Source organism: Leptonychotes weddellii, chromosome 1, assembly GCF_054177405.1.
Source record: "Leptonychotes weddellii isolate Sample4059 chromosome 1, ASM5417740v2, whole genome shotgun sequence".
NCBI classification, from domain to species: domain Eukaryota; kingdom Metazoa; phylum Chordata; class Mammalia; order Carnivora; family Phocidae; genus Leptonychotes; species Leptonychotes weddellii.
In genome coordinates this window covers 67,442,700-67,469,545 of record NC_138369.1, presented here as the reverse complement: position 1 = coordinate 67,469,545, position 26,846 = coordinate 67,442,700, and the positions used below count along the sequence as shown (strand labels likewise).

Below are 26,846 nucleotides of genomic sequence, written 5' to 3'. Positions count from 1 at the left end.
GAAATGCACAGATAAAGATAAATCATTAGGTCATTAAATTTTGGCCCATTAACTAGGTCATTAAATTCTGGCCCAAATGGTCAAAGGTGATGACATAGTTTTTTTTTTTTTTTTTTAAGCCTCATCTTAATATCTTATTTAACCTAATATGGATGTTCTTACTTTAACTTTATTTTAATTCATATTTACCTCATATACCTGCTTCCATCACATTATATTCACAGTTTGTGAGTCACTATGTTTCAGGTATGATGCTTATAAATGATATATAGCCAGAACTTGTATTTTTATGCAATCTGGCATTCTTTGTCTTCAAACTGGCAATCTTTGTCTTCAAATTGGAGAATTTAATTCATTTATCTTTATTATGGTTAAATATATATACTTGGACCTATTTCAGTTGTTTTATTTTATTGTTGTTGTTTTATACTGGCCACACTTTTTCCTTGGTATTTTTTCCCCTTCTTTCTTGCTATTTTATTGATTGATTGAATTTTCTTTATTCCCTTCCACCAGTTTGGAAGTCACTCTATTTCTAGGGAGGTTATCCCTAAATTTGTACACCAACTAAATCAAGAAGACAAGAAACGAGGGGCCTAGGTGGCTCAGTTGGAGAAGCGGCTGACTTCTGCTCAGGTTGTGATCTCAGGGTCGTGGGATTGGGCCCCACGATGGTCCCTCTGCTCAGTGGGGAGTCTGCTTCTCCCTCTTCCTCTGGCCCTCCCCCCACTTGTGCTCGTTCTTGCTCTCTCTCTCAAATAAATAAATAAATAAAATCTTAAAAAAAAAGAAGACAAGAAACAACAAGTGTTTGTGAGGATTTGGTGAAAAAGGAACTCTCATGCACTACTGGTGGGAATGTAAATTGGTACCACCACTGTGGAAAACAGTATGGAGGTTCCTCAGAAAAATAAAACTAGAAATACCACATGACCCAATAATTCTACTATTGGGTGTTTATCTGGGGGGGGCGGGGACTACACTAACTTAAAAGATATATACATCCCTATGTTTATTGCAGCATTATTTACAATAGCCAAGACATGGAAACACTTAAGTGTCCATCAATAGACAAATGGATAAAGAAAACATGGTATACATACAGAATTGAATATTAAAAAGGGATGAGATCATGCCACTTGAAACAACATGGATGGACCTACAGGGTATTATGCTAAGTGAAATAAATCAGACTGAGAAAGACAAATACCATATGATTCCACTCATATATGGAATCTTAAAAAATAAATAAACAAGCAAAAAACTGAATCAGAACTATAAATACAGAGAACAAAGAGATGGTTGCTAGAGGGTAGGAGGGTGGGTGGTTGGGTAAAATGAGTGAAGGGGAGAGGGAGATACAGGTCTCTGGTTATGGAATGAGTAAGTCCTTACAAAAAGCAGAGCGTAAGGAATACAATCAATGATACTGTAATAGTAATGTAATGGGACAGATGGTAGCTATACTTGTGAACATGGCATAATGTATCAACTTGTCCAGTCACTAGGTTGTATACCTAAAACTAAGGCAACATTCATTGTACGTCAACTATACTCAAAAAACTTTTTTCTATTCTTCTCTAGAGTAATACAAAGACTATGAAAGATATTACTTCTACTTCCTCCTTATCCCATGCTATTATGGTACAGTAGTTCTGTATTATTTTTAATAAACACACCAAAGTTGTTACTGCCAGACTATGGAAGCAGCCCAAATGTCCACTGATAGATGAATGGATAAAGAAGATGTGGTATAGATATATGATGGAATATTATTCAGCCATAAAAAAGAATTAAATCTTGCCATTTGCAACAACATGGATGGACTTGGAGGGTATAATGCTAAGTGAGATAAGTCAATCAGAGAAGGAAAAATACCATATAATCTCACTCATATGTGGAATTTAAGACACAAAACAAATGAGAAAAGGGGGAAAAAAGGAGGGAGAGAGAGACAAACCAAGAAAAAGAGTCTTAACTATACAGAACAAACAGATGGTTACCAGAGGGGAGGTGGGTGGGGGAATGGGACTAATAGGGAATGGAAAAAAAAAAAAGAAGATAAAAAGGACTACTATAGTTGGTGGTGTTTTACCAAGAGTGCTTATGTAGATTTCCCATTATGTTAACCAGTTTCTTTGCTCACTATCTTTCCTTGCAACCTACATGTTTTTCTTGGTTCAATTCTCTTCTCATTAAAGTATATCCTTTAGCAGTTCTTTCAGTAAGGTTAATTAGCACAGTCTTATTTATCTGAGTAGATTTTCAGTTTATGCTTAGTTTTGACCTCTACTTTAGCCAATATAAATTCTGGGGTTGATGATTTTGCTCAGCATTTTGAAAATCACTTTCTGCAGGTATCTAGCATCTAGTGTTGCTGATAAGAAGTTAGCTACCATCCAATGCTGATTTCTTTGCAAATAATATTATCTCTAACCCCTTTACATTCAATTGACCACATTCTCATCAGGATGAGTCCAAGGGTGGATTTACTTTTATTTATCCTATGTAGGACTTAGGGTTTTCCTTTAGTCTGTACTTCCATGTCCTAGCTATATGCTAGGTGATCTCATCAGCACCATCTTCAAGTTCAGTCACTTTTTCCTTATCTTCTTCTAGTCTGCTCTTTCACCAGATTTTAACAAAAAATTTTTTTTTTTATTTTTATCAAATTTATACTTGCATGTAGTTTAAAGTATCAGTTAGTAAAAACTACTCTCCATCTCCCCTTCCTGGAGGTAACCCCTCTAAGCTCTTTCATTATTTATGGAAAAGAAGGCTTTATTTCCATGTTCCTAATAACATGATTGCATTACATGACATTTCAGTTTTAGTTAGTATGTATTTACTCCCCACTACAGAGCATGAGAAGCAGCTCATTTCTCTCTCTTCCCACCACACATGTGCACCCTTCTGAATTAGTTTGTTAATAGGTTCCTTCTGCTCATTTTTTCCGTTTTCTCTTCTTGGTATTTCTTTTATTAAGATGATGGGTTGACTAAACTTACCTTTTAATTATCTTATTTTTTTTTCTTCTCCTATTTACCATCACCATCTTCTTCTTTCTGGGAGATTTTTTCAATTTTACCTTTTACTTTATTGATCGATATGATTGGGCATAATTCAGTGTACCTCTGATTTAATATCTTTAGGACTTTTTTTTTAAGTTTTATTTATTTGAGAGAGAGACAGAGAGTATATGGTGGGGAGAGACAAAGGGAGAGGGAAAGAGAATCCCAAGCAGACTCCACACTGAGTGCCGAGTCCAACGTGGGGCTCAATCTCATGACTCTGAGATCAAGACCTGAGCCAAAACCAAAAGCTGGATGCCCAACCAACTGCATCACCCAGGTGCCCCTTTAGATTTTTCTTCTTGGGCTGCTTAGATTTCCCAGAAAAGACTTTTTTCAAACTACTGTCTGCAGAGTGAAGGCCTGGATGCTAGGATTCTGGAAACCTAGTGGGGGAAGAGGTTTGGGAGTCATGTGTCCAGTATGCACACATTTATCTAATTCACACTTGTGCATGTGCACGTGTGCGCACACACACACACACACACACACACGACTCTGCCAGGCTGAATACTACTAATTCTTCAAAAACGGATGAAGCATCACATCCTCTGGGAAGTTCTCTATGATCTCCCACAGAGACATCTGATTGAGCCCTTTAATAGAAGCCAGGGTTTCCCCTATCTTAGCAGGTATCCCTTGCCTCTGTAACTGCCTAGTTAAACATCTATCCCCCTCCAGAACCAGCTCCATCCATTTTGGATTTATGGGCCCCTGGCACAGCTACAAGTATGTAATAAGCTCAACACATTTATGAGTTATTAATTAACTCCTGAGGCAGCCCAGATAAGGGAGCTGCTTGTACATGCAGAAGCCAAACAGGAGCTGGGAAAGCACTTCAAGTAAACTCTACTGTCATAGGCTTTGGCATGGACATTCATTCTATCCCTGGATGTACAATTCCTCAATAAACCAGGCCACCCCAGACAAACTTTTCCCCTCTCATGTCTGGTTTTCCTTATCACATTTCTATACGTGTATCAGGGAAAGCATTCAAACTACTTCATAGAGTATAACAAAATATCTCTGAAAATAATCACTATTGCTTTAAAATTTGAGGGCTTCAGATACATGTGAAAATCAAAATACATTGTTACTAAGGAAAACTGAGGTATAAGGAAACCAGGCAAGAAATAGCTACTGGATGTAAGAATAAATGTTATTAACTTATTTAGAGGAAAGTGTTGAAGAGCAACAGACTATGAACAGGTGTCTGTGCTGCTGAAGAGTGAGGAATGAGTAAAGAATAGCAAACAGTTTGGGTAACTTATATTTATAACTGTCTTAACAGTGACAGGCAGAGTCTTTTAGAATCTGCATAAAGCTGAAGGGAGCAAAGGGGGAAATAATTGAACAATCCGACGAAGACTGACACTTTCAAATGAATGAAGTCAGTTTGTAGAAATTTTTTTCCATTTTTTAAAAAGATTTTATTTATTTATTTGAGAGAGAGAGAGAGTGCATGCACAGAGGTAGAATGGGAGGGAGAAGAAGACTCCCTGCTCAGAGAAGAGCCTGATGTGGGGCTCGATCCCAGGATCCCGAGATCATGACCTGAGCTGAAGGCAGATGCTTAACCGACTGAGCCACCCAGGTGCCTCAACAGTTGTAGAATTTTAAAGTCAGAATATCAGTTAGTTTAGCCTCCTGCTCAAGTCATGGATGCTACCCAGGACTGTCCTTATAGAGGGCCATGTGGATTCCAAGAAATACTCTCACAGCTGAAGCCCGGCTCTGTCTCTGGATTTCCATAACTGACAGGGAGATTTTAACACTCTTCTGTCACAGTCTGACCCCCACGCACTAACTTTACCCACTGCTTGCTCCTAGTTTTCAGTATCACAAAAGTCTAATACCAGACACAAGCTATATGCTTTACAAATATATCTCTTTTGACTCTTCAGAACAACCCTATGAGACAAGGATTTTCTCTATTTTAACAATGAAGGAACCGAGTCACAGAGAAGTTGGGATATCATTAAGGACTCACAATCAATTAAGTGGAGAGGAGCCAAAAGTGGAGAGACAGTGTCACATCATATTTAAGAACATGGATTCCATGTGACTACCTGGATTTGAATCCCAGTTCCACCGCTTTCTAGGTATGTGGCCTTAAGAAAGTTGTTCAACCTCTCTGAACCTACTTTATAAGGTGGTTTGTAATGAGGATTAAATGAGTTAATATGTGTAAAGCATTTGGAATAGTGCCTGGTACTTAATAAGCACCAAAGAAGTGTTTGTTAAATATATAAAAGATTGGCAAAATTATGAATCAAATCTAGGTTTATCTGGTTCCAATGTATATGCTCTTAACCAAGACTCTTCACCATGTTGGTCTCTCAAATGTTTGAAGACAGCTACTCTACCTCTGAAGTTTTTCTCTTTTCCATAAGTTCCTTTTTCCTCAGTGGTCCTCAATATTGTTTGCTTTCTAGAATTCTTCCCATCCGTCTGGCTTTTGTCCTAACGGGAAAAGCAGGACCCAAAATTGCTTCAATCCTTCCGGAGATTACAGTCATCTCCCTAGATTTAGGAAGGTTGTTCTAATGTAGCCGTTTCCATGTGGGGTGCCCAGAGCAGAAGAATCCACGTTACCTGGCAACTTGCTCAAGATGTAAATTCTCCAGCTAGAATCTAGACCTACTGAATCAGAAACATGAGGGATGGATTTTAGCAATCTGTATCGCCCTCCAGGTGATTATGATTCAGCTCAAGTTTGAGAACCACTGTTTTAATGAAACTTAAGACCACAGCACTGGTAGGTTGAGGTACCTACATTGCTTATTAGCTCATGCTAAACTGATGACTGGCATTCTCCTAGAATTTGGGCCTTCAACGTGTATCTAATTTAAGGTTGTGGTTTTAAATCTTCCTTTAGGTCTTCTTGATTTGGACTCACACTGTCCCAGCCCCTCAAAATCTCTCTGAATTCATACTCTGTTTTGGGATATACTGGTTCTCCCCTCCAGCTTTGTGACACCTGAACATTTGATAAGCATATCATTCACTTTTTTCATGGTGTCACTCATAACTTCCATATAGAGCTGGGGCAGAAGGCCGGAGATCCTTGGCAGATCACCCTCTTTCAGCCTGTTGTTAATCCTGAAGACATCTCATGCATATGGTTTGTGAACTTTCTTATTATCAGACTGCATATCTCCATCTTATCCAAGAGGAAACTATGAGGAACTTGCTTTGCTCTAAAATCCCTAATAAAATCTCAAAAGAACCCACAAAAAAACAACAAACAACAAACAAAAAAACCCGTAATTCCTTATGAGCAGAGAAGCTGTAGGTCTTCATCTTAAGTTTCCCTTTGTTCCTTTCTTTTTCCTACTCCTCCTTCTCCCTCAACCAGGAGAAAATGGCCTTTAACCAGGCATGGCCTCAAAACCTGTCAGCTCAAAGGCATAGCTCTGCCCAGACTAGTTCCTTTTAATTTTATACTATAACTTCTTCTCCAGGTATTTCCACTCTTTACCATATTCTTACATGGTAGGCTTTTTGTTTGTTTGTTTCTGTTTTTTTTACATTTTTATAGAATTGGAAATTGAAGCTCAGAGAAGAAGTTAAGCAACTTTCCCAACATCACATATCAGCTAACTAGTAGGGACACTGTATTTATATTCAGGTCTGTCTACTGAGGTTCATATTTCACATCTTATATTACTACATTATACTAATACTATTAAAGCTGTACAGGGCAGGACAAAAAAAGAGAAGATGTTGAGATGATCTTTGAGACTCTCTTAACCCACCCTTCATTCCAGAGAATACTGAACTTAATTATTGATGACCAAAACAACATGTATCTCAGCTGGTAATGGTAACATAATGGTAACATCTTGTAACATCTATAAGGATCTAGCATTTGGTCCCATTTTACAAGAATCCCCGAAGGTATAAAGACACATGTGGCCAACATTCACTTTGTCCTGAAGACTACCAGCCCCTAAAAAGGAAAGCCAACTGTGTAAGTGGTTAGAACACAAAGCCAATTGTCTCCTACTGCTCTCTATGCCAATCTTCAGAGTCAAGTCCTGGACTTGTTGAAGAGGTGACTCAACTCTTTACGGAAAGAATGCCAAAACCAACTGTACAAAAGATTTCTTTCTTCATCTCCTTAATTCCTAAAGACCTTATAGTTCCTTAATGTAATAGAAGCAATTATGAGCTTCCAGGTTTGGCAGACAGTTGAGTAATAATGAAAAGGAAAACACTACTCAGGTCTTCTCAGAGGCAGATTTCAAGGGAGTCCAATCATACTGATTGACAGAACAGTCCATTTTACTTGGTGGAGTAAGAAACACAGCGTTTGTTGATCTTCGAACTGCAGTTTTGCACTTTTGTGCCTTCTTTGCAAAATTCTTCTATCTCCCTAGCTTGGAAGATCCAAAGGTGCTTGTCTGTGATCCCCCATTTATCTTTCATCTCACATACAATCTATTTCCTTCCTTTCTCCACGTCAAGAGGCTGGCCAAAGCTTCCTGTGAGGATAAGTATTGTAACTGAGAAATAAAGTAAACCATGAAGTCCAAGTAATAAATTACACAAATACAATTTTGCCATTTTAAATATAGTAGAAAATATTGTCTTTCAATCTTATTTTGAGAAACTGGCATGTTCTTGAAAGAGTTCCAACTGTTTTGATATTTCAATTTTTAAAGTACTATTAATTATGTATTTATACACAGAGTCTCAGGACTCAGAAAACCAAAGACACAATAAAAAAGTTCACCGCATGCTTTGTTTTATGTGTATTAAACAAAATTTGCCAATAAGGAAACACTCTTTCATGGTCTCCTTGATTTACTGATGAAATTTCTGATTTGCTATCAAATCAGAACAGGCACAAACCCCTTCAAAAGCACAAAATATAAAGCCTAAAACAACATAATGGGACAATCTTGAGGATTTAATCCTCTTTAGGTATGGACACAGACTAAGAAAACACATGACACTCAGGCTGTTGCTTTCAAATTGTTCTTCCAACAATAACAGATATCACTAATCAATCACAACACTCTTTATTGCTAAGCCTAGAGATCCCCATAAAATACTTCTCAAACACATCAGCCACCAAAACCTACTTGAGTTGGCACAGAACTATTTGCCATCCTATGCTTTGTGATAGATCTACCAGAGTTTGCAGGATTAATGACTACTGTTTTGCTTTAGGTTTCTTATGTGGGAAAAAAAAATCTATAATAATTCAAATACACAATACTTCCAGCAAGCATCCTGTCTTTAATACTTCATCCAAACAAAATAAAACAAAACAAAACTCTAATTTTTTGATGCATCAGAAGACTGCTGCAGAACATGTGTGCTATGTACAGCTAACTGTGGAACTGGAAGTATAGGGAGAGGTTCAAGCCTCAAACATGTAAAGATGAGCACAATTAATTCAACTGTGTGGATTCGGATCAGATTGGTGCATGTTGAAACTTTTACTTTTCTTGCTAATTTGAAAAGTAGAAATACTAAATCTGTCCAATATACTATAGATAAGAAGAATGACTTAAAAAAAAAGAATGACTTAATACAATAAACTGCACTTTTTAATCGAAAGAATGTAACATCTATTGATAAATCAAAAAGGAAAACAACTAGGGGCACCTGGGTGGCTCAGTGATTAAGCGGCTGCCTTCAGCTCAGGTCATGATTCCAGGGTCCTGGGATCGAGCCCCGCATCGGGCTCCCTGCTCCGCGGGAAGCCTGCTTCCCCCTCTCCCACTCCCCCTGCTTGTGTTCCTGCTCTCACTGTCTCTCTCTCTCTGTCAAATAAATAAATAAAATCTTTAAAAAAAAAAAAGGAAAACAACTAAACTAATGTGTTTTTCTATATAGCTAATGTTCTTAGAACAAAATGTCCTCTTTGGCAAGAGCCTCAAAATTTCTCATGTTCTCATTGGTCTTGAGGATGGCGGGCTACTTTATACAACTGTAACCATTACAAAACAATTTTTTTTTTCAAACAAGCCAAAAATTGCTAAAAACACATTATAACAAATAGGAGCACTGCAAGTTGATATTAAACTCAATGTTTTATTTGGTAAAATAAAAAGACAATTTATGAAAAAAATCAAACCCCAATATTAAGTTACTCTATTTAGAAATAAATGTAAGAAGTGCTACCATTTATAATATGTCTAATACTCTTTCTCATCGATTTTCAAATCACATGTATTTAGTATATATTCAACATATGTTCAAATTATATATTCCATATGTACTCAAATTATGTATTTGAATATATATATATGTTCAAATATATATATATATTTTTTTCCTCAAAGGGCTATGCACTAGCAAAAAGATTAGTTTTGGACGAAAAAAACAGGATAGTTTAAGAAAATAAGCAAAAGCACGTACTTTAACACCTATATCTAAAGGAGAATAATAGTTATCTCACCTTTTACGGCATGTAAAGTTATTTAAAAATTCCCCCAAACACAAGATTTTCAAAGAATATGGACACCATCGATTTGTTTTAATTTTAGCAAAGCAAAGATTCTATACAGTTCACATACCTATTATAGAATAACAAAAATATGTTCACTGTTCCTTAAGAGCATATTGAAATAATTTTAATAAAACATTGCTTAATAGCTCACTCAAGTCTTTGTAAGTAAACACTCAACACTCAAGTCAGGCTTCATTTCATCAAAATCAGAGGCTCCACAGATGGGGGAAGCTCAGACAGAGCTCTTACGTTCACCCAGCTGATGCTCTCATGGGGCAAAGGCACTTTCAAAGACAACTCATTGTCTGGCACAGATCCTGCCTGCCAGATTGAAAGCACTTCCCTGTAACCGCGTCTCATCCTGGCATTAGCACCCTCCTTCACAGAGAGCCTTGGTTTCACCCCTGAGGACTGGTTCTTTCCCACACGTGGTGAAATCTGACTCTCCAGGTCTGCCTCAGCTTCACACAGACCCGTGCTTAAAGAGTGACATGGTTTTCCTTCCTTTGACAGGGTGCTATCTTCAGAAGGATTAACGCTACAAATTTAGACAAGAACACCTTTGCAAGTTTCACTATCTAAATTTCTTTGACACTCATTCAGCTTTGTGGAGTTTGAGAAGTAAATTTTGCATTTTTAATTTATAGCTTCAATGGTTGCCATCTTCAATCAGAGAGACTGGAACAAAAAATTAAAATGGAAAATCTACTTTTCAAAATCTGCAAAGCTAAATGAATTGTTGAAAAAATGTAAGTGATTGAACTTCCAAATCAATTTTTTGGTAAGTTTGTAGCAGTCATGCTTCTGAGGATATTAAAACTTAAAACTGCACCACCACTTTTGGGTCACCTGGGATCTCCCATAACCGGGAGACTGTCTTCTGGGTTCCAAATTATTATTCCCTTCAAGTAAACCTATGTGCTTTGGTCAGCCTATAGTTGTTTTCTCTTGATTTAAAATGAACTTTTCTCTAAAAGTGTCTTTTTCAAGATTTTGAGACCTTCTCTGATAGAACACTATTTTCTGAAATTGAGTGAAAAAATTAAAATTCTTACTATCATTAACTTGCAGTTCAGATAATTTTAACATACGCAAATGCTATGTGGACATTTTACTTGTTTAGGAGTCTGAATTACAGAATATAATCTCATAATCTCAGGTGAGAGAAAAATGGCTTAACGTCATCAAATGCGTATTTTCGATTTTTTTTAAAACACTGACCAATATATATAAAGAGATATATTCATTCTTTACAACAGTGGTTTTCAGGGTTCTTTTTCTTTTTTTTTAACTGTAATCCCAGCCAGAATTCCACTTTGTAATCATGAGCCAGGGCATACAAAAAAAGTGTGTCTGGTGTATGTGTATATTTGCATTTCTTTATGAAACCAATGTTTCGAAAACGTGATATCCTCTAATACTTTCTATTCTAGGCTTTTTTCTACTTCAAACTTTTGTTGATTGTGACTCCTTATGTTGATTCAAGGCCCACTAATGTGCTGATAACCACGTCTGAAAAACAATAAATTAGCTATAAATGGGATTAAGCAATACACACCAGGGTTACTGCATCACACCAAGTCTTTTATGCCTTTGGATTCTGCTTGTTTTTTTTCACATAATGAGAAGTAGAAGGTGAATACAGAACAAAAGCACAAGTCTCCAACTCCAAAGGGCACATGAACCCTGAGGATCTTGCTGAAATGCAGATTCTGGTCTGGCAGGTTTGGGGTGGGGCCAAATGCTGCCTGTGTAACCAGGCGGTGTGGACGGGTTGCTCTGGAGGCAGCACATTCCGAGAACTGAGGGTGCAGAAGTTAGTCTGAGGGGTTGGGGAGGAACAGAAGTAACTGCGTTACAGACCAACCCCTTACAGCTAATGCTTGTCAGAACAAGGGCCTCCACTGGTGCTGAGGACACCCCAAGCATTTCCACAGGCTGCACACAGCCCACTCGATGCGGCCAAACAAGAAGACATCCTTCAGCAGATCTCCCAGGGGCATCAGAGTCTTTATAATCCTCTTTCTGGTGCCCACTATGCTTTTTGGTTTCTCCATAACCAACCCCCACCCAAAAAAAGCTGCGGAAGGGCAACCCTGTTTCTAATTGCTTGGAAGGCCCTTTGGAAGGGATTGCCTAAAATGTGGACAACTGTTTGATGAGGTAAAGCAGGAAAAGCAGAAGAGATTCTGGCAAACAAAAGTGTGAAAGATTTATTAACATTTCACTTCAGGAACTTGTTACACTGTGAAACCTGCTTGTCCAGGTGGACTGTACTCATAAAATATTTGTGAATGGGACAGAAATAAATCCTGTAATTCAAAGCATAATGTCCTACTTCTAAACCATAGAGGTAGAATTCCCAAACTAGGGAAGACTGTGCCAGTAATTACAACTGTTCCTGGTACAATCCTGGCTTTCTGCGCTTCCAGAATTTAGGGCATACGTGTATTGATAAAATAAAAATATTCATCATTTTGATGAGGCTGTCTTTTGTGTTATCATTTTATGTATCTATCTGAAGGGACCAGGGAATGTGTTGCTCACTGCTTTACCGAGTATAAACCTGGCACACATCTGGTGCTGGAAAAATGTCTGATAAGAGCATGAATGGATGGACATAATTTTACAAATAACATGTAACATCTTACTATATACTTTATTCACTGATTTGCCATTAGTGTTTGCTTTATTGAATTGAGCAAGAGCTTTTACAAAGGGGGCAGAAATGAAAAGTGGCATCTTCCAAATTGCAATTGTCCACAATGCAAGTAGGGAAAAGAGAAAGGAGGGGAGGAAAAAAGACAGACAGACAGACCAGGACAGTGACTCTGAATTCCTGGTTAGAGGAGTGCATGGGATGTTGGAGTAGGAGGTATATCGGAGTCAACTGAGGAGAATATTCACATTTCCCAGATTTTGGAATGCCTCTCCTGACCCCTCCCCTTAGGACTAGGATCATAATAAATGGATATCTATAATTGATGAGGACGGGGGAGGGTGGGATTAAGATTTGGAACTAAGGTTTGAGGCAGCGGTTTTCAAGGGGGACGGTTATGGCTCCCCGGGGACACTTGGCAATGTCTGGAGACAGTTTTGATTGACACAACTCGAGAGTGGAATGCTAATGGCATCAAGTGGGTAGAGGTCAGGGATGCTGCTAAACATTCTACCATACACAGGGCAGTTCCCCCAAACAACAAATTATCTGCCCCAAACTGTCAATCCTACCCAGGCTGAGAAACCCGGCTCCGGGGGGCGGGGGGAGGCATGGTAGAGGCAGGAATAGAAACGACCAGGAGAAAGAATGTGCTCACCAGGACCACTAGGCTAACTCAGGTGAAGAGTAAGGTCTTAGCATGAAGACAGTGTGGGAGAGAGATGATGGGGCTGAGCAAGAGGGTGGGAAATCTCGCTGTACCTCCTGATTCAATGGATCCTTCTCTAGTCAATCGTAGACCAAATGCTGGTGGGGTCAGCTCCACTGCATCAGCTCAAGGCAGTTTGCACCTCTTGAGAACGAAGCAGAAATGCAAAGGAGACCAGCGATCCTGGGGTGGAAATGGGCATATAGGCTGCCGGGCATGGTAATATGCCAATGACTAGAAAGGCTTAAGTGTAGTAGAGGCTGCTGGTGCCCTGACCCTCTACCCATGGGCACCATGTCAGGGCCCACCAGCTTGTCTTCTGACTGCCCAAAACTGCATTCCTTTGCCGGAGGTGTGCTCACGGCTGCCCAAGTGTTAGTCCTGAAATACCAGGGAATCAATCACCTCTGGAGGCAGTCCTCAACTAATGTCTGACAGGTGTTGGTGAAGAAATATGCTCTCTCTTGAATCATGGGTGGGGTAACTATGAGACACATGTTCCACGCTGTCTCCCAGAGTTCACCAGGGAGACTAAGCTTCAGGTGACCACAGTGGTAACTGGTTTGATCATGCCACCTTTTTTTTTTTTTTAAAGATTTTATTTACTTATTTGACAGAGAGAGAGAGAGAGCACCAGCAGGGGGAGTGGCAGGCAGAGGGAGGGGGAGAAGCAGGCTTCGCACTGAGCAGGGGGAGCCCGATGTGGGACTCCATCCCAGGACCACAGGATCATGACGTGAGCCAAAGTTAGTCACTTAACTGACTGAGCCACTCAGGTGCCCCTGATCACGCCACCTTATTGGCTATTGTCCCTGACCTGGCTGACTTACCCATCTCCTATTGGTGTTTTCTTGATCTTCCTCCTAAAATAACTTGCACATGAATTTTCGTCTTAGGGTCTGCTTTTGGGGATAGAACTCTTATGGCAAGTCTTTTGAAGGAATATCCAGCTGGCAGCCACTTGAGCCTCAGGTGCCTCTGATAAAAGGGATTTCTGAGTCCTCTGTTTCAGAGGGACCGATTTTTCCATCCTTAAGTTCCTGAGCACAGAATCACTGGGTTCCTCTGAGCTGCAGGCTCTGGTTCCACTTCTTTCAGACCATCAGAAACACAATTCCAGGCACATTCCTTTCTCCCCCATTGAGAGAATAAACAAAACCATATCTTTTGCTTAAGGATGGAGGGAAATGCAAACATAATCCCTGTTAGTTTCAAATGCCCCTACAGTCAAACTTCTGCAAGAACTCAACTAGGTAGCAACACTTGACTCTGAGAGGGGGTCTTACTCTAGCACTGGGAAGAGGCAAAGATGGACAGCAACCACTGCCCTGGTTCAAATGAAAATTTAATGAATCACCGGTGGGGATTTACAACCACATAAGAGCAAAAATGAAAGTTATTTCAAAACCCTGCTAGACAAAGAAGAGAAAAGAATTGTAAACCTGCCTGGGGCAATTTAAATCACTTATCTTCCATGCGATGGGAACTCAGACACTAAGATCTTGAGGAACAGAAAAAGTCCACACAAAAGCTAGGTGTTGTAAAAGATGCCACAGCAGCAACATGTGCAAGGGTCACGTCTCAGACTGTTGTCCCTGCAGAAACTTGAACCCATCACCTAAGGAAGTCCTTGTTGCTACACAAGTTGTGGAATCAGGCCGCCAATCTCTGGGTCTATCTACAGTAAGCCATTTTTAAGGATGTTTACTTCCTCAGAAGCCACTCTTTACAAATCCTCAGAAGCCCCTCTTCTTGGATTGTGGGTTTCTGCTGGGTTTCACCTTTGCAGAGAGCATCTACTTCGTGGCCCCGATTTATTGTCAACTTAGTTGAGGAGATGGAAAGATCTTCTATCTCAGTTCTTATGTGTGGGTAGCTTTTTTTTTTTTTTTAAGGGAAAAGGACAGCAAAGCTTTTGCCTGCCAGACAACCTATTCCCTTATTTATAATGCAGGACAGCAGAGCCTTGTAAGTGTATATTCTGGTTCATCTGAGGACACATGGTTGTTCATTTTAAAATTAGATTATATGAAAACAGCCTACGTGTGGTTGGTCAAAACAGCAGGAAAGCATTACTCAGCACCTACTTTCTGGGCCTACTTTGTAGACTCCACTAAACTTGTTCAACACACAGTCCCTGCCCTCTTGGAACTTGAAATCTAGCAAAGAAATGTCTATTTCATTGACTGATATGAGGTTTGGACACTGGACAGTGAAGAAATATATATAGTAAGTGACTAACTATGTAATATTACCTTGGACGAGGGGGTGAGAAAACCTGTCATTGAAATGGCATGTGTCAGCAGGGCAGAACTAGAGAGAATTTAGATCTCAATCCTAATTAATCAGGGCAGGATTTCGGGAGCTCCTTGAATGAAGGATTTTGGGAAGCTGGGTTAAAACAGAAGCAGGGAAAAATACAGAATGGATTTTAAGTGAAGAAGTTTGAATGTGGACAATAGAAGTGTATCAGAATAAGAGAGGGGCATAGCAGCTATGTAAAAAAGGAAGTGATACTCAGCGTATGCATCATATTCGTTACAAGTGGGAGAGTCAAATTCGTGTTCAAGAGGCTGGAGTCCTGGGCAGGTAACTGAACATCTATTATTCTTATTTTCCTCAAAATTGAAGGTTCACTAACTTCTACGACTGACCATAGAACATATCTCTTGAGATTGAAAAATGCTAGGTCATCTATAAAAAGGAGAATGTTACCAATAAACACATCATAAAACTAAATAAAGAATAACTAATGATGCAAAATGATTCCAGAAATTCGGACGTTAACTCTTGGGTCTCTTTTTTTAATTTCCTGCCCTTTGGACAATAATGCTCTAGATCTCCAGGATGCAGGTGCACTGAACACAATTGATTTTACAATTTTTGCAATAATAAAATGATAACAAAAATTATTTTCCATGTATTAAGCACTCATAAGGCACTATGTACTGGCAAAGCAGTTAATAATCATGCTCTCTCATGATCTCTTCCACAATGCTGTGGTGTAAGTACCAGGATTCTTTCCACTGCACAGATGGCATGACTGAAGTTCAAAGCAGTTAAGGAGCTTGCAGGAGAGACCATCAGCTAGGAAGGGGCAAAGCCAGATATCCAACTCAACACCTGTATGGATGTCCAGCACCCCACATCCTGATCTCTCTCGTCAGTGCCTCATCTCTCAACCAATCCAGGACCCAGAACCCCCAGCTTTCCCCTCTTCACAACACACTTGGCCAATAAGCGGTGTGTGTGTGGGCGAGGGGGGATAGGGTTTCTTCTCCCTGCCCTGTGACAGGACTTTAAAATAAGACATTACTGGCGCCCACACTGTGAGTCACCCTGAGCCCCAAAGACCCCGGTGATGGGCCAGTAACAAGTAAGGGATTATTCAGAGAATTATTTCTTCCCTATCATGGAACATCAAGAATTAAGTAGCTGGATTCTGTACCTGAGAGGCATTTATCAGGATTAACTTCTTAATATTGCAAAATTTAATTTTCAAAAGCACTGCAAAATATTTTATAAGAATAGGCTTGTGGAGTCGAAGACAGCCTTACCTAGGCTAATTTAAAGGGATACAATTACTTTTTCTTTTACATGTTCTCAACATGATACTTCTTATCACTGGTTGGCCTTATTTCTTAATAATCCAAAATGTATGTGTGCTTTGCATTTCCTTACTTCTTAGAATTAGACATTTTAATAATAATTAAATAATAAGGTTTTCAGAAAGGTAAAATATGCATAGTTAGAAGGAAAAGGCTTCTTTGTTCTTTTCACTTACCTCACCTTTATTATTCATGCCCCTCTTACATTTCCTTCACAGGAGGCACTTCTATAGAACACGCTGAATATTTGATAAAGCACATTTATAATTTGGGGAGAAAACAAGCAAACACTCTTTTTGTCTAAAAGAAAGAGGGGCCCCCATTGCAGTAAGCAGCAACAAGTAGGATAAATACTAGGAAAGTTGATATTTTTAGTCAAGATATTACATAATGAGCCATTTATTTAAACAGTCTGAAGTTCTGTAAAATGATTACAGGAAAATGGCTTCAGTACCTCTGTCAACACATCAAGAATCAGCTCTGGCCCCTGCTCCCTGATATCTCTACTCTAAATTTTAGTTTCCTTTAAAAAATCAGCACTCTAATCATGTGCCAGTAGTATCAGGAGTGATCGGCAAACTCCCAATATTATGTGCATATTATGATCCACATAAATGTATCAAGGACATAAAAATGGTCGTCAAAGACTACAAGGAAAAGTCAGGTCCAGCAAGATTGAAGATGACACCCTATGAATAAGAAGGAAATGAGGAAAGAGAATTAGGTCAGACAGGAGGGTGGTACTGCACCAAAAAATAGAAATGGGTTACCTTATGGCTGTCAAGATGCTTTCATCACTTGTCAATGCCTCCAAAAGTAACAAAACTGTGATGTGATGTGATGTGATGAAGGCCACATGAGAATTAAAAAAACAGAGTAGCACAGTATGGAAAAGACAGCTCCCTGACCACCAAATAATTCTTGCTCCCCTTTCCCCAGTAGAGATTCATCACTGGACAGCTGCTGTAAAGTTGGGACTATGGTTCCCATCCCGCTTCATGTAGGAGGGGACACGCAATTTGTCCTCATCAGTAAAGAAGCTGAGCAAAATGGTTTTGTGTCACTGTCAAGCCAAGGTAGTGAAGAAGCCAGTGTGCTTCTCCACTCTCTCATTCCCTCCCAGCGGTCTGATGCAATGAAGACATGATCTTGGCAGCCAGGAACGGAAGATGGAGGAGCCCAAGACCAAAGGAACTGAGACTCCCCTGAAAGGCTACCGAGCATAGCCACCAATCAATCAAGAAAAAGAGTTTTCAACTGCACATGAGTGAAAAATAAACTGTTTTAGCCACTGTGCATTCTTTCTTTCTTTTTTTTTTTAATTTTATTTATTCATTTGAGAGAGAGAGAGAGAACGAGAGAGAGCATGAGCAGGCGGAGGGGCAGAGGGAGAAGCAGACTCCCCTCTGAGCAAGGAGCCCAATGCGGGGCTCGATCCCAGGACCCCAAGGTCATGACTTGAGCTGAAGGCAGACGCTTAACTGACTGAGCCACCCAGGTGCCGCCATTCTTTATCTCAAAGTGAAGTGTTTTCCTAACCTACATATGTGGCAAAAAAAAAAAGGAAATTTTCTCAATCAGTTGAAATAATGCATATAACTTATTTTTGCATGGAATTTGATAAAATACATTTTTAAGGCCTCAAGTCATATTGTCCAATTACAGCAGCTACTAGCCAACTTGAAATGTAACTAGTCAAAGTTGAAATGTGTTGCAAGTGTAAAATACATACCAGATATTGAAGATTTAATATGAAAAAGTAAAACATCTCACTAATATTTTTATACTGATTACAAGTTAGTAATAATTTGAATATATTGGGCAAAATAAAATATATTATTGAAATTGAACTCACTGGTTGCTTTTTATTTATTTGTAATGTGGCTACAATAAAACTTCAAACTACGCATGTGGCTCACATTATATTTCTATTGTACTCCTGCCAGGCTAGTAGGGTTAGCAAACTACAACCCACCTTCTGTTTTTGTAAATAAAGTTGTTGGTACACAGCCATGACCGTTTATTCACGTATCAGCTATGACTGCTTTCACACTACAACAGCAGAGTTGAGCAGTCTCAGTGAAGACTGTATGTCCTGAAAAGCTGAAAATACTATATGGCCTACTATAGAAAATGTTTGCCAGCCCCTACACTAAGGATAACTTTGAGATTACCTAATTTATCTAGATAAATTTTACTGTTTTATGACTAAGGAAATTAAAACTCAGATAAGTCAAGAGACTTGTCCAAAATGTTTTTATTCTCAATGTGGTGGTATTTCCATAACGTCCCATTCACTCATTCATCTTCACCATCCACCTCTAATTTTGATCATTAAAGAAATAAAATCCCTATCAGTCAGAAAATCAATACTTAATCCTAAATAATGAATCTGAACACAACAATGTAAATGATAATTCAATGTAGCTGTGCAGAAGGATGTTTCTGTCTGACTGGGAACTGTAGACATATGTATACAATAGCAGCGAAACCCGTGAGTAATATTCAGCTATGAATAGGCTGTGAGATGGTCTTTAAATTAAGCTTTATTTGAAAACATTCTAAAGAGAATCTATCATGTAATCTGCTTTCAAATTAAACTTGAAATTCTCCCAAATGTAGAGCCATCTTGCTAAAAATATTCATTATTGGAATTAACTTAGAAAAATTTTGCCACATCTTGGAAAAAGTGAAATTTGTTCCCAAAGACATCGCGGCAACATATAACTGCCTCAGTTCCAACAGCCTTCATCTCTCAATGGATTATTCCAAGAGTCTCTAACTGGGCTCATCATTTCCAGTCTCTTTCCCATTCAAGACTTATCCCAAAGACCTTTTCTAAAATAAAAATCTGACTTGCTGAGCATTCTTTAGTCTCTTCATGCTATTAAGACAAAGTCTATCTTCTTTACTGTGGCCAGAAAAGTCTTCACCATGTGACTCCTACCTGTTCCAACAACCTCATTTATTGTCCATTGAACATGAATTAGATCCGACTCCCTGCAGTTTCCCAAAGGTTTCATACTTTTACCCCACTTCATACGTTGGTATATGGTGTTCTTACTGCCTAGAACTCACCCCACTCCCAACTCTGGGTACTCACTGTACATTGTACTTACTCCATCATAGAACTTATCAATATTATAATTGCCTGTTGAAGTATTAATTCTACCACCGCTACAATAGCTAATATTTAGGAACATTTAACTGTGGGGTCAAATGCTACATGATCCCATGTAATGAAGAAACTGAGTACATGCAACAAAGCCAGGTAAAGCCAGGCTATAAATCCACACATTCTCACTTCATAGACCTGGTTCTTTACTCTACACCAGTGGGTTGTAGGAGGGGTGATTTTGCCTTCCACAAGACATTTGGCAGTATCTGGAGACATTTTTGATTACTGCAACTGGAGTATGGGGGGAGCTATTGATATCTAGTGGGTAGAGGCCAGTGATGCTACTCAACATCCTACAATACACAGGGTAGCCCTCTATAGCAAAGGATTATCTGGCCCCAAATGCCAGTGGTTGAGGTGGAGAAACACTGTTACACACTAAATTAACTTTTGTGGATTGCCCCAGGAGTCTCTGAGCATCTCCACAGCAAGGATTTTTAAATGTTCACCATGGTGTCTTCACACCTACAACTGAGTTTGGCACCCAGCAGATGTCCAATGCATATGTGATGGAGATTGATGTGATGATGGGTAGTGGGATGGAGGTACAGATGGAGAGATGGAAAGATGGAGGAATGGAAGGATGGACAGATTCCAGGACAAAAAAAAAAAAAGTTTACTCATTTTAAGGCTTGATTTTTGTGGCAACCTAGATAAAGATAAATCCAAACATATATTCTTAACTAACAGCAAATGAATGTATGTAGAGTACATTCCAGAGGATACCTTCACCTTAACAATACCTTATGTTTATGAAGCTATAGAGTGTGAGATCAAACTAATAAGCCAAATGCCTAAGAGTTTTGTTTTGTTTTTGAGATGCCTCAGAGGGACAAGATGTTTTTCAAATCCCTTCCAACTACCACACTACAGGATAAATTGATATGTTCATCATCCACATAGGCCATAATTGAAATTGTTTTTAAAAAGATTTTTCTGGGGCGCCTGGGTGGCTCAGTCGGTTAAGCGGCTGCCTTCGGCTCAGGTCATGATCCCAGGGTCCTGGGATCGAGTCCCGTATCGGGCTCCCCGCAGGGAGCCTGCTTCTCCCTCTCCCTCTGCCTACTTGTGTTCTCTATCTCTCTGTCAAATAAATAAATAAAATCTTTAAAAAAAAAAAAAGATTTTTCTGTGTAAGGTTTCCCTGGTTCCTTTTTTTTAATTAAAGGACAAGTAATACAAGAATATACAACCTTATACTTCCCCTTATTGTAGCTACAATTAAGATACAAACACATTATTCTAGATCTCTAGATCTAGAGTAGAAATTACAGTGAAGTTTACGTGAAAACTCAAAAAAGTAAACAAAAACACATACGGCAGAAATAAACCATTCTCTGGCTTATGTAAATTAATACATCTAAATATCAGAAATAAAGTCAAGAAAAGAAACATTTTATGATTATAGTATTTAAAAAGTAACAGCAATTTAGCATGTTTACATCATTGCAAAACATTTCAACAGTGGTACATGAATTAGTGTTGAATACAAACTGATAGGCTTTTTTGTGTGTAAAAGCAACAAGGTTTTGCTGTGGGGACTGATGCTGTTCCTAGGAGTTATCACTTATTATAAAATGTAGTCAGAGCTTAAAACAAATGAGACTAATTTTTTAAGTGTAATGCCATGAACTGTTCCTTGCAACCTCTTGCTCTGAAATTTAGCCGTTTGAGTTTTTACACACACACACACACACACACACACACACACCCCACACACAGAATATGGTGACCAAATAAGTTTTGTTACCTGGTCTCCCTCTTGGAATTCATAATGCACGCTAGCATAAACACAGTCTCTGAAAAACTCTTGCATTAAGTCATTAAACTCAGAATTTCCCAAACAGAATTGACCACAGAGTAGCATAAATAGCCATTTAAATAAGTAAAACGTAAAATAAGATGAAGATCTGCCAAAATATTCAGGAGTATGGACGAGAACTCAAAGTGATGACAGGGTTTTTAGCTTGGGACATCAGTGTGGCTGTGGCATTTCTCACTATGATTTGGAAGCTGGGCCTGGGAACCACAGTTGAAGCCAGAGACAAGCCTGTCTTTTTCACTGTATGTAAGAACATGACACACACTTGTCACAGAGGCAGATTCTGCATGCACAGACACGCAAGTTGCTGACACATTTATGCATATGGGAGAGAAATATGAAAAAGTTGACCCAAACCCAGGAATGTCATAATCGTTATCGTCAATCATTATTTTTTGAGCACGTATTCTGTGCAAGCATTGTTGAAATCTGAGAAAACAGAGTCTAAAGGGGAAAAGTATATCTGAACCATCTTGAGAACCACTGAACAGTGTGCATCATGAGTCAGAATATTCAATGGGTTCCTGAATGTCATGATCATACATCATGCCACTAAAACCATGACTACCTTATCTACTCTTCTCATCACAAGCATTCCCGAAACCTCTGGAAGAGTCACAAAAGTGTATTTCCCGAATTAAGAAGACATACCTGCTGTCAATTTACATTGATTTGTCCAAGCTTTTACTTTAATCAGCTTATCACTCATGACTTTCTGAATAAAGCCCATGGAAGAGAAACCATGATCCATGAAGCCTCTCATTTGGAACTAGGAAGTCGAATGAGGAATTTAGTTCGGATCAATCCTTTCCTAGTTGTTATATGTTACTCTCACTCAGCACACACACCTGTAATATGCGTTACACTGTTACACTGCTATATACACATTACACGTTATAATATGTGTTATTATGTGTTATATGCAGATATGTATATGTTAGAGTATCTGACCATCATAATGGAAAGGCTACAATAAGCTCCTGGGGACACAGAGTTAAGGTTCCTGGGTCCTAATTCCAGGCTCTCCTAACTTGCCATTTGGAAAAGATACCTAAGTTCACAGCAGAGCTCAGGTTCTCACTCAATAAAAATAGTACTGCCCAGGAACAACGCCAGCACATAAAGTCTCCAAAGTCCCTTGAAATTAGGACAGTATGGACCAAACAACATGAGCATTAGTCTAGCTGTCAGTCGACCAGATTGATAAGAGAAGAATATGGAAATACATTATTTGTGACTCAGTGATTTGGATACCCCCCCCCCAACTTACTTAAACATCATAATTGACTCACAAATTTAGGAACTTCAGGTGAAGAGTGAACCTCCTTAATCAGAGACTCACTGGCCTAAATATATTCAATCCCACACCATTTGGATACCAAGAGAATCCTACTGCAATTTACACGAATACACACAGGCTATAGAAACCACAAAACAATCACCTCCTCAGATGAAAATAACTTTATTTCCTCTATGGGGCCATATGAAGGAGCCCAATAGGCATATCTGTTCCATCACAGTGGAAACCATTTCATGATCCCTTTGTGTTAATATATGTACATTGTCTTACAGGTCACTAGGCTGCACACTGAGCTGCAAAATGACTACCAGAATGAGGCACATAGTAGGTATACAAATTTTTGTAGACTAAATGAGAAATCAAGTCAAATAATCAAAATTACTGTAAATAAAGCAAGAAGTTAATTTGCCATCCATTGCTCAACCAGTTCAGACCCTAGAACAAGCCCTTCTAGCTGTGATATAGACATATAATTCAATCCAGGCAGCAAACATTCACTTTGGGCAAAACGAAGTCCAAAGATGACACTTAGTATCAATATCAGAAGAGCAAGAGAAGCACCACCCCCTTTCCCTCTCCCATTCCATCTTCCAACAAGTGTTTCCCTGTGCCCATGTGTCCAAGTCTTTGCTAGGTGCTGGGGAGTCAAGGATGAATAAACCCATAGTCCTTCATCCCAGTTTAGAGGGGCAGACAAATGGAAACAAAACCCAAACTGCCCTGCAGGGTGATAAGAGCTATATAGACTAAAGCAAAGTGTCAAGATCACTTGTTCAGAGGGTTTATGGCCATAGGGTCATTTTCAAGTACCTGGCTGTCCTGTCCTCTCAGATTGCTCTAGTCAAAAGCCTGGCTGAGACGCTGGATATTTGAGAAAGTCGGCCTGAAGAACATGTTAACCATTCATTCCTCTAGGTTTTCTGAGCTCTGTTTTTGCACTGGGGACAATTCCAGAATTTCCACTGCTGCACCACAGTAGCTCAGGCTCCTAAAGACAAACTCCCACTGAGTTTCTTTTCATCATTATCCCTTCTGCATTTTTTATTCTCATAAAAGATGACCAAATAAAGAACTTTACTTCATTTTCTGTAGAACTGAAGTTCAAGTACTGGCCATTACATGACTTGATATTTCATAGAATTATATACTAGTTGCCAGACACCATGGTAAGCCCTCTACAAACGTTATGTGATGTATCCTTACAACTTTAATGCATACCTGCCATCTCCAGACCCTGTTTTTTTTTTCTGTTAACTTGGCCACTGAGAAGCTCAGAGCTAAATTAAATAGTCCAAAGCAATAAACACTTAGGATTTCAGTTTAACTATCTTTACCCCTGTATACAATTTTGACCTTCCTTCCCCTACCATTTTTACCAATGTCATCATTTTGTGGGACTTTTTTTTTTTTAAAGATTTTATTTTTTTATTTATTCATCATTTGAGAGAGCGAGAATGAGAGAGAGAGAGAGCACATGAGAGGGGGGAGGGTCAGAGGGAGAAGCAGACTCCCTGCTGAGCAGGGAGCCCGATGCGGAACTCGATCCCTGGACTCCAGGATCATGACCTGAGCCGAAGGCAGTCGCTTAACCAACTGAGCCACCCAGGCGCCCCCATTTTGTGGGATTTTTACTATGCATTTTTGCAGACACATTTCTGAAAGTCCATACTCTGTAAACAAAAACAAATCACTATAATCACCCACTGTGATTTCCTTTTTGTCTCAATTGTCAAAAGAGTTTCCATGAATAGCTAATTTGGAGATGACCCTTTGGGTATCACACCTTGGTCACTTGAAAACTCAGATAATGCAGTATTTCCCACAATCATCTGGTTTAGAATCTGTTTATCGAAATGTGAAAAGACGCAAAGGGGAAAGGTTGAATGACTTAATTTCCAACACAGGGTGACCAGCAGGGTATTTTCAAATCTACCCCCAAGGGCCCTTTCAATCTTGTATTATATTCTGACAGTCCCATTTTGCCCCTTCCCCAACTGCTACTTTTGTAGACCAGCTATAGCACCACAGGCCCTTGGTCCCCTTAGGACTGTCAAGACCAGAGGCACTGCCCCAGAACCTGCCGAGTGAGAAGGCACTGCTATCATCCAGTGATGGCTGTTCCCTGGAATTTTGCTTTTAGCACTGACAATGCCTCTGGAACTCATAAAGATTCTGCTGATACCCAGGGAGTTGAAGGTCAATGTCTTCAGGGAATCAAGGTAAGGTCTAAGACAAACTGCTGCTGAGGATTTCTGTGTACTCCAGGCAAATGCTCCTAGGAAGAACTTGCAGAAATAACTCTCAGCATTGTCATTATATAGAATGGGACTAGCTTTCTTCTCAGAAAAAAAAAAAGGTGGGGGGAGACAGAGATAAAGACTGAACCATATATACATGGCACATAGACATACACAGACACAGGTCTTGACATACCCAGTTGGTACCCACTTAGGATGCTTAGTCAGGTATTTTTAGGAACACAATGTTTGGGCACAACAATTCATTTATTTAACAAAGATTTCTCCAGTTCTAACTGTGTGCCAAGCACTGTGTAAGATGCTGGAGAATCAAGAGTTAAAGAGGTGGTCAAGCGTTTTTTTCTCATGGACTCTATATTGTAGACAGGGGAGACAGGTATTCAAGTGCCAACTGAAATGACAATTCAGATTGCAAATAAGACCAAGGACAGAGAGAGAGAAAAAAAAAAAAAGAAACTAAAAACAGTATGAAGGTGCTAAGAAGGAATGAGGGACTGCCTTGGCTCATGTGGTCATGGAAGGGCTTTTTAAGAAGGTGACACATAATCTTACACTGGAATGACAAAAAGGAGCTAAAGAAACCAATCACCTTTACTCGGATTTCCATCAAAAAGATAAGCTTACTAAAAAACTCCAAAAAACAAAAAACAAACTTTCAATCCCATTTGTGGCTCCACACACGCCCTCCTTCAAACAACTGCAAAAATCTCAGGAAAGAAAAGGAATCCACAACTTTCACTTCTCTTAAGGAAATTTTAAGAAATCACCTTTTCCCCAAAATGCTAGATTAAAAAGAAGTTGTCTTAATTCATTATGATGCCAGAATAAAGAATCTAAAAGGGGAGAAATGGAATGTTTATTCCTCTTGTAAGGTCAGTCACTCCATAAAACAATATTCCAATGTCAATAAAACTATGCCTTTGCATTATAATGCCAACAGGAATTGCTTCATTAAAAAAAATAGTTCTATGGCTATATTTAGTAGCACTTACTCTCACTCACTAAAAAAGAAAAGCAAATCATATCTACTACCAGATGGTCCAACTTCCAATATATATAAAACTTTGAAATTCATTAAAAATAAGATTCTGATAGTATCAGTTTAACATGTACAAATAATAAATGGTTGTTCATCAATGCCTTCCCATATAATACCCAAAACAAATCACTTACTATTGAATTTCTGTTAGACTCGATTAAAACCCTTAGCCAACTGGCATGAAAACCTCCACTGCTCAAAATACTTTTCATCAAAATACCTTTCTATTTAATGTTTCTTAGTTCCTGACTTGTTTCGGAATAAGAAAGGTAAGCAGAAGTGAATTAGGGAGCAGATCAGTCACTGTGAATTTTCAGAATGAATCATGGAATATTTTGACTAAAATGCAATTTTTATTACTTTGTAATCTAGTGCGTGCTACATATTATTAAAATGTCAATAAGCATACTAAATTAAAATAAAGCCAAATAATGTAAAGATATTGCTCAACAGATCTACATGATCCAAAATATTTACCATTATAAAGACTGCTGTGCTCTGAGATTAAGACACTGTCCAAGGAATGCTTAATTTTTTGAACTTCAAAACTGGTCTTTAAAACTGCATCTCACTAGCACCCAAGACCAGTAACAGGCTAAGAGGAAGACTGTTTCAAATTTATTTACTGACGATTAGGCACAATGTTTGAATCTTCACAAATTCTAAATGTGTGTGGAGAGGGGAGGGTGGAGAGTATGAACTTGTTTGTTCAGGTAAACTCTTTCCTTTTTCTTTG

At 39.0% G+C, this 26,846-nt stretch overlaps 1 protein-coding gene across 17 annotated transcripts in view; it reads right to left on the bottom strand.

Moving 5' to 3' along the window:
• Positions 1-26,846, bottom strand: part of THRB (thyroid hormone receptor beta) — a 378,575-nt gene that overhangs the window by 318,447 nt on the left and 33,282 nt on the right. The window lies entirely within an intron of this gene.